This window comes from Oncorhynchus mykiss, chromosome 18, assembly GCF_013265735.2.
Source record: "Oncorhynchus mykiss isolate Arlee chromosome 18, USDA_OmykA_1.1, whole genome shotgun sequence".
NCBI classification, from domain to species: domain Eukaryota; kingdom Metazoa; phylum Chordata; class Actinopteri; order Salmoniformes; family Salmonidae; genus Oncorhynchus; species Oncorhynchus mykiss.
In genome coordinates, this window is record NC_048582.1 from 37126150 (window position 1) to 37143204 (window position 17055).

The 17055-nt window shown below is 42.4% G+C and overlaps 1 pseudogene; it reads left to right on the forward strand.

Moving 5' to 3' along the window:
- The first annotated feature begins 6439 nt into the window (after positions 1 to 6439).
- LOC110496809 lies at positions 6440 to 15571 on the forward strand (annotated as a pseudogene).
- The last annotated feature ends 1484 nt before the right edge of the window (positions 15572 to 17055 follow it).

Below are 17055 nucleotides of genomic sequence, written 5' to 3' on the forward strand. Positions count from 1 at the left end.
TTCGTGGCATAAGCTTGTCCACGGTATGGTCCTCAGGTACTTACTATATGCAACTTGGTAAGAATTTGAAACATAGAAACTCCATAGGCAGTGTGAAGTTCTCACTATAAAAATAGCTAATTAGTAGCATGTCTCAAAAGTGAGTCATAAGACTACATACAATACGTGGGTGAGATGAAAGTACCCAGGATAGCATATGATCTTCCTTTTGATGCCTAGTGTGTATCATATTGTAATTGTCCTGTGTGTGTATAGACAGTAACCAGTCATCTACTCATTCAAGGGTTTTTCTTTATTTTTACTATTTTCTACATTGTAGAATAATAGTGAAGACATCAACACTATGAAATAACACATATGGAATCATGTAGTAGCCAAAAAAGTGTTAAACAAATCAAAATACAGTATATTTTATATTTGAGATTCTTCAAAGCAGGGTAGCCTAGTGGGGCGGCAGGGTAGCCTAGTGGTTAGAGCGTTGGACTAGTAACCGGAAGGTTGCAAGCCCCCGAACTGACAAGGTACAAACCTGTCGTTCTGCCCCTGAACAGGCAGTTAACCCACTGTTTCTAGGCCGTCATTGAAAATAAGAATTTGTTCTTAACTGACTTGCTTGGTTAAATAAAGGTCAAATAAATAAATAAAATAAAAGCAGCCACCCTTTGCCTTGATGACAGCTTTGCACACCCTTGGCATTCTCTTAACCAGCTTCACCTGGAATGCTTTTTCAACCATCTTGAAGGAGTTCTCATATATGCTGAGCACTTGTTAGCTGCTTTTCCTTCACTCTGCGGTCCAACTCATCCCAAAACATCTCAATTGGGTTGAGGTCGGGTGATTGTGGAGGCCAGGTCATCTGATGCAGCACTCCTGTCACGACTTCCACCGAAGTCGTTTCCTCTCCTTTTCGGGCGGTGTTCGGCGGTCGGCGTCCCCGGTCTTCTAGCCATCGTCGATCCACTTTTCATTTTCCATTTGTTTTGTCTTGTTTTCCTACACACCTGGTTTCCATTTCCCTCATTAAGTGTTGTGTATTTAACCCTCTGTTCCCCCCATGTCTTTGTTTTGGAATTGTTTGTCTGTAAGTGTTTGTGCACTATGTTACTGGTGCGCGTCGGGTTTTGTACCCATGTAGGTTATTTTTTATTTGCCGTTGGTTTTGAAATTAAACTACTCCGGCTATTAGCTATTTCTGCTCTCCTGCGTCTGACTTCACGGCCACCAGTTCATCAACCCTTACAACTCCATCACTCTCCTTCTTGGTCAAATAGCACTTACACAGCCTGGAGGTGTGTTGGGTCATTGTCCTGTTGACAGTCCCACTAAGCACAAACCAGATGGGATGGCATATCGCTGCAAAATGCTGTGGTAGCCATGTTGGTTAAGTGTGCCTTGAATTCTAAATAAATCACTGACAGTGTCACCAGCAAAGAACCCCCACACCATCACACCTCCTCCTCCATGCTTCACAGTATGAACCACACCATCCATTCACCTATTCTGCATCTCACAAGACACAGCGGTTGGAACCAAAAATACAAAATTTGGACTCATCAGATTAAAGGACAGATTTTCACTGTTCTAATGTCCATTACTCGTGTTTCTTTGCCCAAGCAAGTCTTCTTCTTATCGGTGTCCTTTAGTAGTGGTTTCTTTGCAGCAATTTGACCATGAAGGCCTGATTCACGCAGTCTCCTCTGAACACTTGATGTTGAGATGTGTCCGTTACTTGAACTATGTGAAGCAATTATTTGGGCTGCTGTTTCAGAGGCTGGTAACTCTAATGAACTTATCCTCTGCAGCAGAGGTAACTCTGGGTCTTCCTTTCCTGTGGCTGTCCTCATGAGAGCCAGTTTCATCATAGCAATTGATGGTTTTTAAGAAGGCACTTGAAGAAAAGTTCAAAGTTCTTGAAATTCTCCGGATTGACTGACCGTCATGTCTTAAAGTAATGATGCACTGTCATTTCCCTTTGCTTATTTGAGCTGTTCTTACCATAATATGGACTTGGTCTTCTGTATACAACCCCTACCATGTCACAACACAACTGATTGGCTCAAACGCATTATTAACGCACAAATTAACTTTTAACAACACACACCTATTAACTGAAATGCATTCCAGGTGACTACTTCATGAAGCTGGTTGAGAGAATGCCAAAAGTGTGCAAAGCTGTCAAGGCAAAGGGTGGTTACTTTGAAGAATCTAAAATATATTTGGATTTGTTTCACTTTTTCTTGGTTACTACATGATTCCATATGTGTTATTTCATAGTTTTGATATCTTCACTATTATTATACAATGTAGAAAATAGTACAATTAAAGAAAAACCCTTGGATGAGGAGGTGTGTCCAAACCTTAAACTGGTACTGTATAAGACATTGATTGTTGTATACTGTATTTTATGGGTATGTGAGACAAGGGAGATTTACCTATCCTATTTAGCTCATTTTATGAAGAAAAACAACAATTCTGTCTGTCATTGTTTGTTGCCGCTACCTAACCTACCTACTTAGCAGGTAGAGACAGACCTATGATACTTTCAAGGATGTGAGGGTACGAGGTCAGATCCTATTTTTTTCTGCACAATTGTTCAAATATTTTGTTTTATGTAGTATAGCTTCCATCTTCAGCATCTTAAATCATGGCAAACTGTAGATTCAGCTTTTGAAAAATAGTACTCTTGAATGCAAAAAATGGAAGCATAATGTAAAATGCTAATCTGGTATTCCAATTGATTATAGGCTACCAAAGCATTCTCCTAGCATTCTCCACTGCTGGCCGTCTCTCCAGGCACCATCGCATGAGCCTGAAGACAAAGACTGGCCAAACTCATGTCTCATTTTAAAAATTCAAAAAGGCACTAATAAGTCATTTTTCATTTAATTTGTATTTAATTCTAAGCAAGTCACAGCTCCTGAGTGGCACAGCAGTCTAAGGCAAGGCATCTCAGTGCTAGAGGTGTCACTACAGACCGTGGTTCGATTCCAGGCTGTATCAAATCTGGCAGAGTTCCATAGGGCGGCGCACAATTGGCCCAGCGTCGTTAGGGTTTGGCCGTCACTGTAAATAAGAATTTGTTCTTAACTGACTTGCCTAGTTAAATAAAAAAAATATTTGCGCATGTTGTAGACTATAATGATTTAATATAACAAAATATTGTTTAAATGCTGAGGGCTTTATGTCCCTACCAGCATATTGTCTCGCAAATGCTTCAATGTATTTCTTTGTAGGCTATAGCCAGTGGTGCAAAAAGTACCCACTTCTCATACTTGAGTAAAAGTTAAGATACCTTAATAGAAAATGACTCAAGTAAAAGTAAAAGTCACCCAGTAAAATACTACTTGAGTAAAAGTCTAAAAGTATTTGTTTTGTAATATACTTAAGTATCAAAAGTAAAAGTGTAAATAATATAAAATTCCTTATATTAAGCAAACCAGAAGGCCTAATTTTCTTGTTTATTTTAATTTACGGACGAAGCATGTGTTTAGTGAGTCCGTCAGATCAGAGGCAGTAGGGATGACCAGGGATGTTCTCTTGATAAGTGTGTGAATTTCCTGCAAAGCATTCAAAATGTAACAAGTACTTTTGGGTGTCAAGGAAAATGTATGGAGTAAAAAGTATATAATTTTGGGGGGGAATTTAGTAAAGTAAAAGACTGTCAAAAATATAAATAGTGAAGTAAGGATAATAAAAAAAAATACTTGAAAGTACTACTTAAGTACTTTACACTACTTGCTATAGCCTTGAAATAATTGCAATTATATAGCCTAAATAATTCATCATCATTCCTTCTTAGGCTCCCTGTCTGGTTTCTGACCTATTTAGATTGTTTATGTGCTGTTTAATATGATATGTAGCCTATTTTGAAATGATGTCCACTTCTTTACAGTCACATTTTCATGCTTATTCAAATAATTTTAATTCAAATCCATATGGTTTGGTTTCAATACTTATAAAGAAATTGGTAGGTCCAGGTAGTCACAAAAATAGATGGTTAAATTGTGATTTTAATTAACGGGGCGAATTTGGAGCTGCAGTGTGTTTTCCTGTGAGTGCGGCGCGGTCTTTAGCTGCCTTGTCCGGGTAATCAGTCGTTTTTTGGCACAATTTGTTGAAAGCACAGAAGCCTTCAGAAAGCCCATCACTACAACTGCTCCTACAAGAGAGGAAGCAACATCGAGATAGAGGACTCATCTTGCTCATCTTGCTCATGCTCATACTGCCTTTTGGCCACTAAAGGCCTCTGTCGTTCTCTATGGGAAATAAACAGATTAGGAACAAAAATACAGCTGCCGCTACAAGAGAGGAAACCGGTTAGAAAGCAGTTTAACTTGTTGAGTGTAGGGGGCAGTATTTTCGTTTTTGGCTAAAAAAGTACCCATTTGAAACAACCTATTTCTCAGCCCCAGAAACTAGAATATGCATATAATTGTCAGATTAGGATAGAAAACTCTAAAGTTCCCCAAACTGTAAAAATATTGTCTGTGAGTATGACAGAACTGATATTGCAGGTGAAAGCCTGAGGAAAATCCAATCAGGGAGTGCCTCTTATTTTGAAACCTCTCTGTTCCTATGCATGCCTATCCTGCATTTAAAGGGATATCAACCATATTCCTTTTTCTATGGCTTCCCTGAGGTGTCAACAGTCTTTAGACATAGTTTCAGGCTTTATTTTTAAAAATGAGCGTGAAAGATCACATTGCGTATGTGGATAGGTGGGGGCTCTCAGAGTGAGTTTTGCGCTATAGAGTAAAGCGGCCATTGTTCCTCCCGGTCCTATTGAAAAAGCTACACACTTGGTTGATATATTATCGAATATATATTTTTAAAACAACCTGAAGATTGATTATAAAAAACGTTTGACATGTTTCTGTGGATATTATGGATATTATTTGGAATATACATCTGCGTTGTCGTGACCGCTCTTTCCTGTGGATTTCTGAACACAACGCGACAAACAAACGTCGGTATTTTGGGTATAAAAATAATCTTTATGGAACAAAAGGAACATTTGTTGTGTAACTGGGAGTCTCGTGAGTGAAAACATCCAAAGATCATCAAATGTAAACAATTTTTTTTGATTGCTTTTCTGATTTTCGTGACCTAGCTACTTAATGCTTAGTGTACATAATGTTATGTTATGCTATCGATAAACTTACACAAACGCTTGGAATCTGAGATGACAGGTGGATTAACAAAAGGCTAAACTGTGTTTTGCAATATTGCACTTGTGATTTCATGAATATGAATATTTTTTAGTAATATTATTTGACTATGGCGCTATGCTATTCAGCGGTTGCTGAGGACAATTATCCCGCTACCGGGATGGGTGGCGTCAACAAGTTAAGGACTAATCAAAAGGATTCAGTGCTGAGCTGGAACAAAAGCCTGCACACTTATTTCCAAGAAAATGCACAAAAAGAGAGGGCACTACGCAATAACTGCATGTGTGAAACTTACTCCTCAGCCTTGGCACTACCCAGACTCTCCCTAAAGCTGGCTTTCTGACCAAACTGAGCATCTGGGGAAGAAGGACCATGGTCAGGGAGGTGACCAAGAACCCGTTGACCACTGACGAAATGACAGAGTTCTTTGGTTGAGATGGGAGTACCAGCCAGAAGGACACCAGTCTCAACAGCACTTCACCAATCTGGGCTTTATAGGTGAGTGAGCAGACTGAAGCAACTCCTGAGAAAAAGGCACATAACAGCACGCCTGGAGTTTGTAAAAATTCATGTGAAAGACTGCGAGCATAAGGCAAAAGATTCTGTGGTCTGATGAGACGACAACGTAAACCGCTATGTCTAGAGAAAACCAGGCATCACCTGTCTAACACCAAACCTACCGTGAAGCATGGTGGTGACAGCATCATGCTATGGGGATGTTTTTCAGTGGCAGGGACTGGAAGACTGGTAGGGCTAGAGGGAACAATGAATGGAGCCAAATGCAGGCAAATCCTTGACGAGAACCTGCTTCAGAGTGCAAGCTACCTTAGACTGGGGCAAATATTTACATTCCAACAGGATGATGTTCTCCATGGTGGAACAAATATAACTGGTTTCCTCGGTCGATAGGTATTTCTACTTCCATAACCAGGGCCTGCAGAACCAGGATGCGCTCTGTGTGCAGGACTCTCTGGACGGACCAGCCACAGTCTTCTTTGACCCAAACACACTGTCTGCGGATGGTACTGTAGCCTTGAAGAGTGAGCTGATTACTGTAATACAACGTTTTATAGTGTATTTGCGTGTATGTCTCAATCGGAGTCCTCACAATTCCTCCTCCTCCTCTCTTGTAAAGCAATTGACATTATTAGATTTTATTGCTGTGACAAAGGTGGAGTATATTGCTAAAAAACACAAATGATAGGCCCACTTTACATTATACATTATAATATCACACAATGTAATATCTATTTTTCCTTTTCCTCTCTCCTTACCTCACTCTCCTTCTCCTTTCAGTGGGGCGCTTGTCAGATGAGTGCGAGTACTTTGCGTATGGCCTGAGCTCCAGTGGCTCCGACTGGGTGACGGTGCACTTCCTAAAGGCTGATGACCTCTTGACGCTGCCTGATGTCCTGGACAGGGTGAAGTTCAGCTGCCTGGCCTGGACCCACGATTCCCGCGGGGTGTTTTATGATTGTTACCCCCGGCAGGGCAGCAAGGCTGATGGTGAGACACACACACACACACACACACACACACACACACACGAAATCTACTGTATACAGTACAACATAGTATACAGTGCATTCAGAAATTATTCAGACATCTTGACTTTTTGCACTTTGTTACGTTACAGCCTTATTCTAAAATTGATTCAATTGTTTTTCCTGATCACTCCTCTGACAAAGCAAAAACTGAAATATCCCTTTTACATAAGAATTCAGACCCTTTTCTCAATACTTTGTTGAAGCACCTTTGGCAGTGATTACAGCCTTGAGTCTTCTTGGGTATGATGCTACAAGCTTGGCACACCTGTATTTGGGGAGTTGCTCCCATTCTTCTCTGCAGATCCTCTCAAGCTCTGTCAGGTTTTCCAGAGATGTTCAATCAGGTTCAAGTCCGGGCTCTGGCTGGGCCACTCAAGGACATTCAGAGACTTGTCCCGAAGCCACCTCCTGCGTTGTCTTGGCTGTGTGCTTAAGGTCATTGTCCTGTTGGAAGGTGAACCTCCTCCCCAGTCTGAGGTCCTGAGCGCTCTGGAGCAGGTTTTCATCAAGGATCTCTCTGTACTTTGCTTCGTTCATCTTTCCCTCGATCCTGACTAGTCTCCTTGTCCCTGCCTCTGAAAAACATTCCCACAGCATTCACCCTATGGATAATGCCAGGTTTCCTCCAAACATGACGCTTGGCATTCAGACCAAAGAGTTCAATCTTGGTTTCATCAGACCAGAGCAGCTTGTTTTTCATGGTCTGAGAGTCCTTTAGGTGCCTTTTGGCAAACTCCAAGCAGGCTGTCATGTGCATTTTACTGAGGAGTGGCTTCCATCTGGCCACTCTACCATAAAGGCCTGATTGGTTGAGTGCTGCAAAGATTGTTGTCCTTCTTGAAGGTTCTCCCATCCCCACAGAGGAACTCTAGAGCTCTGTCAGAGATTCTTGGTCACTTCCCTGACCAAGGCCCTTCTCCCCCAACTACTCAGTTTGATTGGGCGGCCAGCTCTAGAAAGTGTCTTGGTGGTTCCAAACTTCTTCCATTTAAGAATGATGGAGGCCACTGTCTTCTTGGGAACCTTCAATGCTGCAGACATTTTTTGGTACCCTTCCCTGGATCTGTGACTCTTTTACATTCCTGTCTCTGAGCTCAATGGACAATTCCTTCGACTTAATGGCTTATCTTTTTCTTTGACATGTGGGACCAACTGTAGGACCTTATATAGACAGATGTGTGCCTTTCCAAATCATGTCCAATCAATTGAATTGACCACAGGTGGTCTCCAAGTTGTAGAAAGAAACATCGCAAGAATGATCATTCGAAACAGGATGCACCTGAGCTCAATTTCGAGTCTGAAAACAAAGGGCCTGAATAGTTATGTCAATAATTTGTTTTTTAATTTTAATACATTTGCAAACATTTCTTAAAACCTGTTTTCACTTTGCCATTATGGGGTATTGTGTGCAGATTGATGAGGATTTTATTTTATTTGACCCATTTTAGAATAAAGCTGTAACGTACCAAAATGTGGGAAAAGGGAAGGGGTCTGAATACTTTCTGAATGCACTGTACCTACTGTACAAGTGCAGAGACACGTTGAAAAACACACAGCTTTCTGCATTGCTCCACAGGCACAGAGACCACATCCAACCTCAATCAGAAACTCTACAACCATGTGATCGGCACCAACCAATCAGAGGACATCCTGGTGGCTGAGTTTCCTGACCATCCAAAATGGCACAGTGGAGTAACAGTGAGTGTAAAGAGAATGTTTTTTCTTTACATTTCTCACCTGTTGTCCACCACATTCTCCATATGAATCTACTGCTATTACACTGTCACACTTTTTCTCATCTCCCTCACTTCTCTCCTCCACCTTGTTTGACTCTTTCTCAATCCCGGATCGATCTTATGATCTCAGTTTGTAAGTAATGACTTGCATTGTTCATGTAGGGATAGCATCAGCTAGTGCTAAAGCGTCAAATGATTTGTATTTCTCACTCACCCTCCTTGTCCCCCTCTCTCACAATCTTACTCTCTGTCTCCCCGCATCTTCTTTCTCTCTCGCTCTCTCCAGGTGTCGGGTGACGGCAGGTATGCAGTGCTCAACATCACAGAAGGCTGTGAGCCATTCAACCAGCTGTGGTACTGTGACCTGGAGAAGCTACCCAATGGCATCACAGGTCTGTCCCTACCATTTTAATCAGACCCTGTATGAATAACTGACGTCATAGGTGTGTCTCAATTCTAGCTCTTATTGTCCTGTACAGATGCAGTCAAATGTATTTGCACGATTCACTATTTCTTCCAGAATAAATGTAAAACATTTGGTATTTGATTTCCAACTGCACAGGACCAAGAAAAATACATCAAAACTGAATGAGATTTTTCACATCAAAGTAAAAAAAAATGGCCTGGACTAAATTATTCACAAGTTAATGTGGTTGGAGGAAAGGGATTGTCATTTACTCGAACTTTATCTCACCTGTGGCAAGTTTGCTACAGGGTAAATATGGCCATTCAACTACATTCTGCTCTATTGCACTCGCTTGTATGTTGCTTGTGTGCCAATATATTTGACTGCATCTGTACCTATAGACCTGCTGCCTTGGGTGAAGCTGGTGCACAACTTTGAGGCGCAGTACTCTTACATCACCAACGAGGGCAGTGTGTTCACCTTCCGCACCAACCTGGACACCCCTCGCTACTGCCTGATCAACATTGACCTGGAGACACCAAACAAGGAGCACTGGAGGACCTATCTACCCCAGCACGACAAAGACGTCCTGGGTAAGAGAAAGCTGAGCAGTGGTATCCAACCCTGGTTCTGGAGACCTACAGGGTGTGCAGGATTTTGTTCCAGCCCACCTCTTAAACAACTGATATGACCTAATGACCTAATCATGCTGATGGTGATAAGCCAAATGTGTTTTTCGTGCTGGGTTGAAACTCAAATTTGAGTTTCTGTGTGAGTATCCAGGATCAGGGTTGGAGACCGCTAAAGGAGGTAAAATAAGTTTGGTATGGTCAGGCTACTTGCCAAGTTTCACTTTTTAGATTTGAATATTTATGTGCCAGTCTATCAACCACAGTGAGTGGAAACTTCGTGGTCTTGGTTAACCCACTTTCGTCGTAGCATGCAACTTTGCAGGTACGGGAACTTTGTCTCAATGAATCACGTTTTAAAATCTATCACCTGCAAGATGTTTGCGACGTAGCAAGCCATTTTTTTCAGCCCATACTTCCAGGCATTGTAAGATCTGGCACGCGTCTTCAATGTAGTCGGGCAGGAACAGGTCATATGTGAGTTACCTCTCATTTAAAGTTTGTGCCTTTTACGTACCACAAGGATGTTCTTCGCCAAACCATATTGGTACCATATTGACTAATATCATTAGAGCAGTGGTGTGTCATCTGCCTATCATTCTGTTAGCTGAGAGATTTGAGTCAGTACTGGAAGTGGGGCCACAGATGTTTACTGCCGTATCTGTGGTTGAGGGTGTGCTTTGACGGTTTTAGGAGGATCTACCAGGTGGTTTGCGATGTATGCTCAGTGTATTAAGGGCCGTGGGTGTGTGGCTCTCTCTATCTCTCGCCATTCCTAGAACAATACACACACACGAGTATAACGTTAACAGCATGTACTGTACATACGCACACTGTTGGAAATCAGCAAATTCAAGCTACATTATTGACATGTGTTCTATTTATACTCGACTTGACTTACTAGCATTGCACTTCTTCGTTTTGGTTGAACTCCCTATACTAGAATATCCAGTGTAGTTGCTGTGTCTTAGACAAAGTCCATTTGAGAGGGGAAAGGAGTTAAACAGGAAGTCTGTGTCCCATGCTGTACTACAATTACAAAAATGCAGACTGCCATCTATTGGACGAGAGAAAGAACAGCGTGTGAAGAATACCTAACACAGTGTACTTCAACATTGCAAAACAAAACAGAAATTGCATCCCCCTTGCAATAATTTGCCATGAAATTGGATCCTATATATGTCAGGTTATTGTTGCGTTATGCCTTCCTTATAATCCAAGGCCAGTTTCATTATTTAGCTGTCAATGGTTCAAGTTTTAAACAGAAAAAAACTGATTCTAGACGTGTTGATATGCTCAGAAGGAACCCAAGTAGCCTACATGTAAGAATTGTCTGTCTTCCTTATAGGCTCTGTGGCCTGTGTGAACCAGCTCCACCTGCTGGTCAACTATGTCCATGACGTGAAGGACATCCTGCAGTTGTATGAGCTGTCCACTGGTGGTCTGGTCAGAGATCTGCCTCTGGATGTGGGCACTGTGGTGAGCCTCAGCTGTAAGAAGAAACACTCCGACTTCTTCTACAAGTTCACCTCCTTCACCACGCCAGGTACTGGATTGTCTCCTAGGGGATAGTCAACTTATTTTGTGGTGTTAGACATGAAAAGGATATGGGATTTCCATTGGCATTAGGGTTAATATTCACACTGTTAGTATGGAGTGGCTTACATTCAACACAAAGGAAGACTAGCTTTCAATACCACTGTTTGGGTACCCTCCCTGCCAACGTCCTTATTATCTATAACCTTTGACCTCTCTAGGACCTCTAACCCCTATGTGTCATGTCTTTCCCAGGTGTGATTTACCACTGTGACCTGAGCCAGGCGTCTCCAGAACCCACAGTGTTCAGACAGGTGGAGGTGAAGGGTATTCAACAGGAGGACTATGAGACCAACCAGGTAAGACAACAGCAGATTACAACTACTTAACAGTATCTTGACACTTTCACTATGACAATATTGCTGTGTGTTTCAGGGGTTTTACCCCAGTAAGGATGGAACTAAAATCCCCATGTTCCTGGTGCACGCCCTGGGTCTTAAGAAGGACTGATCACACCCTGTCTTCCTGTACGGATATGGAGGCTTTGAGCACTCTATCCAACCATACTACAAGTTGGTATCACAACGCATGGACCTCCAACAGAACATGATGAATCTTTCCCCTCCAGGAATTCACAAGTATAGAATTCATCCAAGTGACCCGTATTCTGAGTCGGTGTGATTTGAGTGACACCTGTCCATCACCCCTCCCCTCGCTGTCTCTCTCGCTCTGTCAGTGTTCCATACCTGCTGTTTGTCAGACACCTGGGGGGAATCCTGGCTATAGCCAACATCTGAGGAGGAGGGGAGTACGGACAGACCTGGCCCAAAGGTACTGTATCTTCCCCACCCAAAGACGCATAGAAATAGGTTAAATAAAGCAACAGGCTGGGGGCTGTGATTCGCTAGTTTTATATTCACTAGCACAGCTTTCCACTGTTTTGCCTTCACCTGTGAATCTTGGGGGGGGGATAAGATGAGCAATGGAAACTATTGTAGCTATGACTGTTGATACTCGGCCCCAGTCTCTCTGTAGCTTAGTTGGCAGATCATGGTGCTTGCAAGGCCAGGATAGTGTGGAAAAGTGTCTGCTAAATGGCATGTGATCTATGGACTATGGCAGTATCCCTTCTAGAGTTGAATTCCTTCTTCTGTCTAGGTGGTACCCTGGGGAACAAGCAGAATTGCTTTGATGACTTCCGGTGTGCAGCAGAGTATCTGATCCAGGAGAACTACACCATAGCCAGCCGCATAGCCATCAACAGCGCCTCCAACGGGGGACTGCTCGTGGGTATGGAGAGGGGATGGCATTTAAGGCCATCTTTCTAAATTGTCTCCTAGTTCGGTCAATCATAACCGCATTCTCCTTAAATGTTTTAGATCTTCAGTATAATTGTTAATGTTAAGTCCATCAAATAGTATTTTCTACTTAGCTACAATTAATTCAGTGATTACACAGCATATTAAACAGTAGTTAGCTACTTCATTTTAAAAGACTGCCAACCATATTGCATTGTACAAATCCAACTAAAGAGTACTTCCTTATTTTAAGTGGCTATTCAGGATAGGTTGGATGTTGCTGTTGTGTGTGTGTGCGTGTGCGAGCATGCGTGTGCGAGCATGTGTGTGCGTGTGTGCGTGTGCGTGTGTGTGTGTGTGTGTGTGTGTGTGTGTGTGTGTGTGTGTGTGTGCGTGTCAAAGAGTGAGTCAGGTATGTTTAAGTGTAAGACAGGTCTCTCTCTCTCTATAGCCTGAAACACATGGAGAATCTCACAGCCGATAGATTGCTGATAGGTATTTATCACACCTGTTCCTTCATTTGCTAGAACAAAAGCGGTACCTGTTGCATGCCAACCCGGTGGTGATGAACTTACCGACTGTTGTCAGTGGCAAACAACTTCACAACTTCACTTTTAATAGGGATTTTTTTCCCCATACATCCACGTATAAGCCAGTCACACTGTTCAGTGGTGCTAAGTACTGTCGGCAGGCAAATGTTTTACAATCCTACTGGTGTCTATGGCTATTTAGGAAAGTGTGTGTGTGTGTGTGTGTGTGTGTGTGTGAGTGTGAGTGTGAGTGTGAGTGTGAGTGTGGGTGTGGGTGTGGGTGTGGGTGTGGGTGTGGGTGTGGGTGTGGGTGTGAGTGTGAGTGTGAGTGTGAGTGTGAGTGTGAGTGTGAGTGTGAGTGTGGGTGTGGGTGTGGGTGTGAGAGTGAGTTGGGTATGTTTTAGAAGTGTAATTAATCATATAACAAGTGTAAGACATGTCTTTCTATCTCTCTCTCTCACACAGAGAGAGTCATGTCTCTGGGTCCACACACACACACACACACGCACACTTTCAAACCCAGCGGCGTGTGTGAATCAGTGTCCGGACCTGTTTGGCTGTGCTGTGGCTAAGGTTGGGGTGATGGACATGCTCAAGTTCCACAAGTTTACCATCGGCCATGCCTGGACCACTGACTACGGCTGTGCAGACCACCCTGAGCAGTTCAAATGGTTCATCAAGTAAGTCTGGTGTACTCAAATCACACACTTAACATACAACTCATACTGAACATAAACACAAATGCATTGGACGCCACATTATAGCTCTGCATGTAGTTTGTACAATAAATAGAACTCAATTATCTCTTTCTCCCTCCACTCACCCTCAGGTACTCCCCTCTCCATAACCTCCCCCCTCCACCTCACATTGGCGCTGCCTACCCTGCCATGCTCCTACTGACTGGTGCCCATGACGACCGGGTGGTGCCCCTCCACACCCTGAAGTACTGTGCCACACTGCAGCACGGTGTGGGCAACAGCCCCGGGCAGGCCCAGCCTCTTATGGTTCGGGTAGACACCCGCAGTGGGCACGGGGCGGGAAAGCCTACCACTAAGACAATCCTGGAGGATACACACGTCTTCTCCTTCATTGCTCAGACACTGGGGCTGAGCTGGAGAGAGTGAGGAGGAAGAGAGGGGAGTGAAGAGCTAGAGCAGTGGTCGCCAACCTTTTCTGAGTCAAGATCACTTTCGGAGTCAAAAAGCAAGCCGAGATCTACCGCCCAGATTTTTTTTTAAAAGATGACTTAAAAAATGGAACATTAACCTAATCAAAACAGTTCTGTAGGAATGAGGTTTGTGCTGTAGGCCTAGTACATTATCACTGCATATTGGCTATATGCCTGGCCTGCCAATATTGTTCTTCTCAGACCATATTATATATATTTTTTTAAACTCAAGCTTTGATAATAAAATAGATCAGTTGGTGTAGCACTTGTGAGGCAAAGCTCGCAAGTGCGAGCATAAATTGAAATAATTTTCAAATAATTTGCTTTTTATTTTACTGGACTGATGGGACCTGAATCTGATGGTCATGGTGCTATCGAGACAACTGGGTTCTCTGAAAAAAAACGAGGTCAATGAGTGATCTTCAATTCGGATTTCTAGAAAGATGTGTGAGTTTCCGACTTGGATGACCGCTCCAAACTATTTTTCCCATCCGGATCAATTTTTTTCCCCCAGTTGTCTTGAACGCTCGGAAGTCAAAGATTTCCGAGTTGCCTGTTGTTTTGAACTCGGCATTAGTCACATCAGCAGGGAGGGAGAGAGCAGCAGAGGGTCCTTCCTTTCCTCTGGTGAGACTGACCAGAGAGGGGACACAGTCTTCCACCTGATGGCGAAACTCGAGTCCCACAACAAATGTATGTTGTTCCTATGTCCAAAGAAAGTGAAATATTCCTCAATACTAATTCAAATAGACGCGATGAGCTGCTAACAGTAATAGAAACGCAGGGATATCAATACACCTGGGTAGTCATTATAGGGTGATTCTGTAACTCCTGGCATTTCTATGTCCTCGGGTACATGTTTAGGATTTTTTTTTCAATAATAAAAATAGGTCATTTGTATGTTAAGTTCACACTACAATCACCTCAGACTTTTTTAACACCTCTCTATCAACTTATTTTGCTACTCGAACATCACTGTTTTGCCCTTGTCCCCTACCCAGACCTTTGAGCTTCTACTATGTTTTTTTCTATGAGAAAGCATAAATAATTACACATTACATGTTATCTACTAGAGAAAAGAAAGAGTCAACGAAATAAAATCTATATCAATATTTGTGAGTATGCCGTATATTGTTAGTTTTTTACACCAAAATATACCTGTCTTGGCAGTGGTGTCATTTCCATCAGAGGACAAATTCCTCATTAAGAAAGTTTTTTTCAAGAGAATGTTAATGTGGTTACCATGGACACGTATGGTGACACTGAAGCACATGGCTGCAGCAAACAGTTGTTCCAGATGTGATGTCCAAAAGTTGAAGAAAAATATGTCAGTCATTTCCAAACAGGCTATCATTTCTTTAAATTGTGGTAGAATTTTGTTTGAATGTGTACATTTGATGTATTTGGTGTAAACTATACGCTAGTTGTAATACTAGCCAAAGCATGCTGAACAGCCTGTAATTTTTCTCCAAAAACTAGAAGCCTCATTTCCATCAGTAATTTCCATCAAACTTAACTGTGGTGGAAATAAATGACAGAATGTGGTGGAAATGACAAATTCATTCTGTTATTAGTTTTTTACTTTAGGCTTATTTAATCATGTTTTAAATGCATTTAATCTATAAAATGTTCCAAGGTGTGCACAAGTTGAAAACTAAGTAGTATTTACTTTTGTTTTTAGAAGATTACACAAAACAGCACAGAGGTCACAGACATACTGTAGAAACAAAATAAAAAATGAACCTATACAATTCCAGGAACATCTGCAAAAAGCCAGGGAGAGATACTGGAAGAAAAAAGAGAATGGAGAAGTGAAATCTATCTCTGAGCTTACAAAGTAAGAACAAAGAAGCAAGAGATGTCAATGGAAATGCAACCAACGGAATAGAAGACAGACTTTAAAGAGAACAGTTGCAATGGAGACCAACATATCAGGAAACACATCACCTCAGTCACCAGATGACTTGAGCCAGAACATGAGGCCAACATACCTGCTCCTAACTTACCTGTCCCTAACTTACCTGCCCCTGATACATGCCAACATACCTGCCCCTAACTTACCTGCCCCTGATACATGCCAACATACCTGCCCCTAACTTACCTGCCCCTGATACAGGCCAACATACCTGCTCCTAACTTACCTGCCCCTGATACAGGCCAACATACCTGCTCCTAACTTACCTGCCCCTGATACATGCCAACATACCTGCTCCTAACTTACCTGCCCCTGATACAGGCCAACATACCTGCTCCTAACTTACCTGCCCCTGATACAGGCCAACATACCTGCTCCTAACTTACCTGCCCTTGATACAGGCCAACATACCTGCTCCTAACTTACCTGCCCCTGATACAGGCCAACATACCTGCTCCTGACTTACCTGCCCCTGATACAGGCCAACATACCTGCTCCTAACTTACCTGCCCCTGATACATGCCAACATACCTGCTCCTAACTTACCTGCCCCTGATACATGCCAACATACCTGCCACTAACTTACCTGCCCCTGATACATGCCAACATACCTGCTCCTAACTTAAAAAAACATAAAGATCTTTGCATGACAAATGTCAAACTTGATAATGCTTTACGGAAAGCTGAGAAATACAAAAAAAAAGGTATGATTGACTGAAAAAGGAGAGAAGATTCCCCAAAGACAAAACAGCAAATGAAGGGAACCCCCGAAGAACTTGAGGATTTTATTGTTTCAAAATGCCTTCATTGCAGAGTTAAAACAAAGGTATGAAAACATGTGCAGTGCCAAGGACAAACAAGTGGCTTCAAAAATTGCTCAGCCTGAGAAAGTATGGCCCGGTCAAACCCCAAAGCCACAAACTGAGAATTTGGATTATCAGCAAAAGCAATGAGGTTAAATGAAAACAGGCCAAACAAGTATTCAATACTACAGGAAAAAGCAGCGTAACAGAATTAGCACAGCCACAGAAGAGAAAATCACTAGATTTATATGAATGCGATTTCAACAGTAGAGCAACAGCAGGGGAAAGGGACACACTAACGGAACAAGAAGAAAAAGCA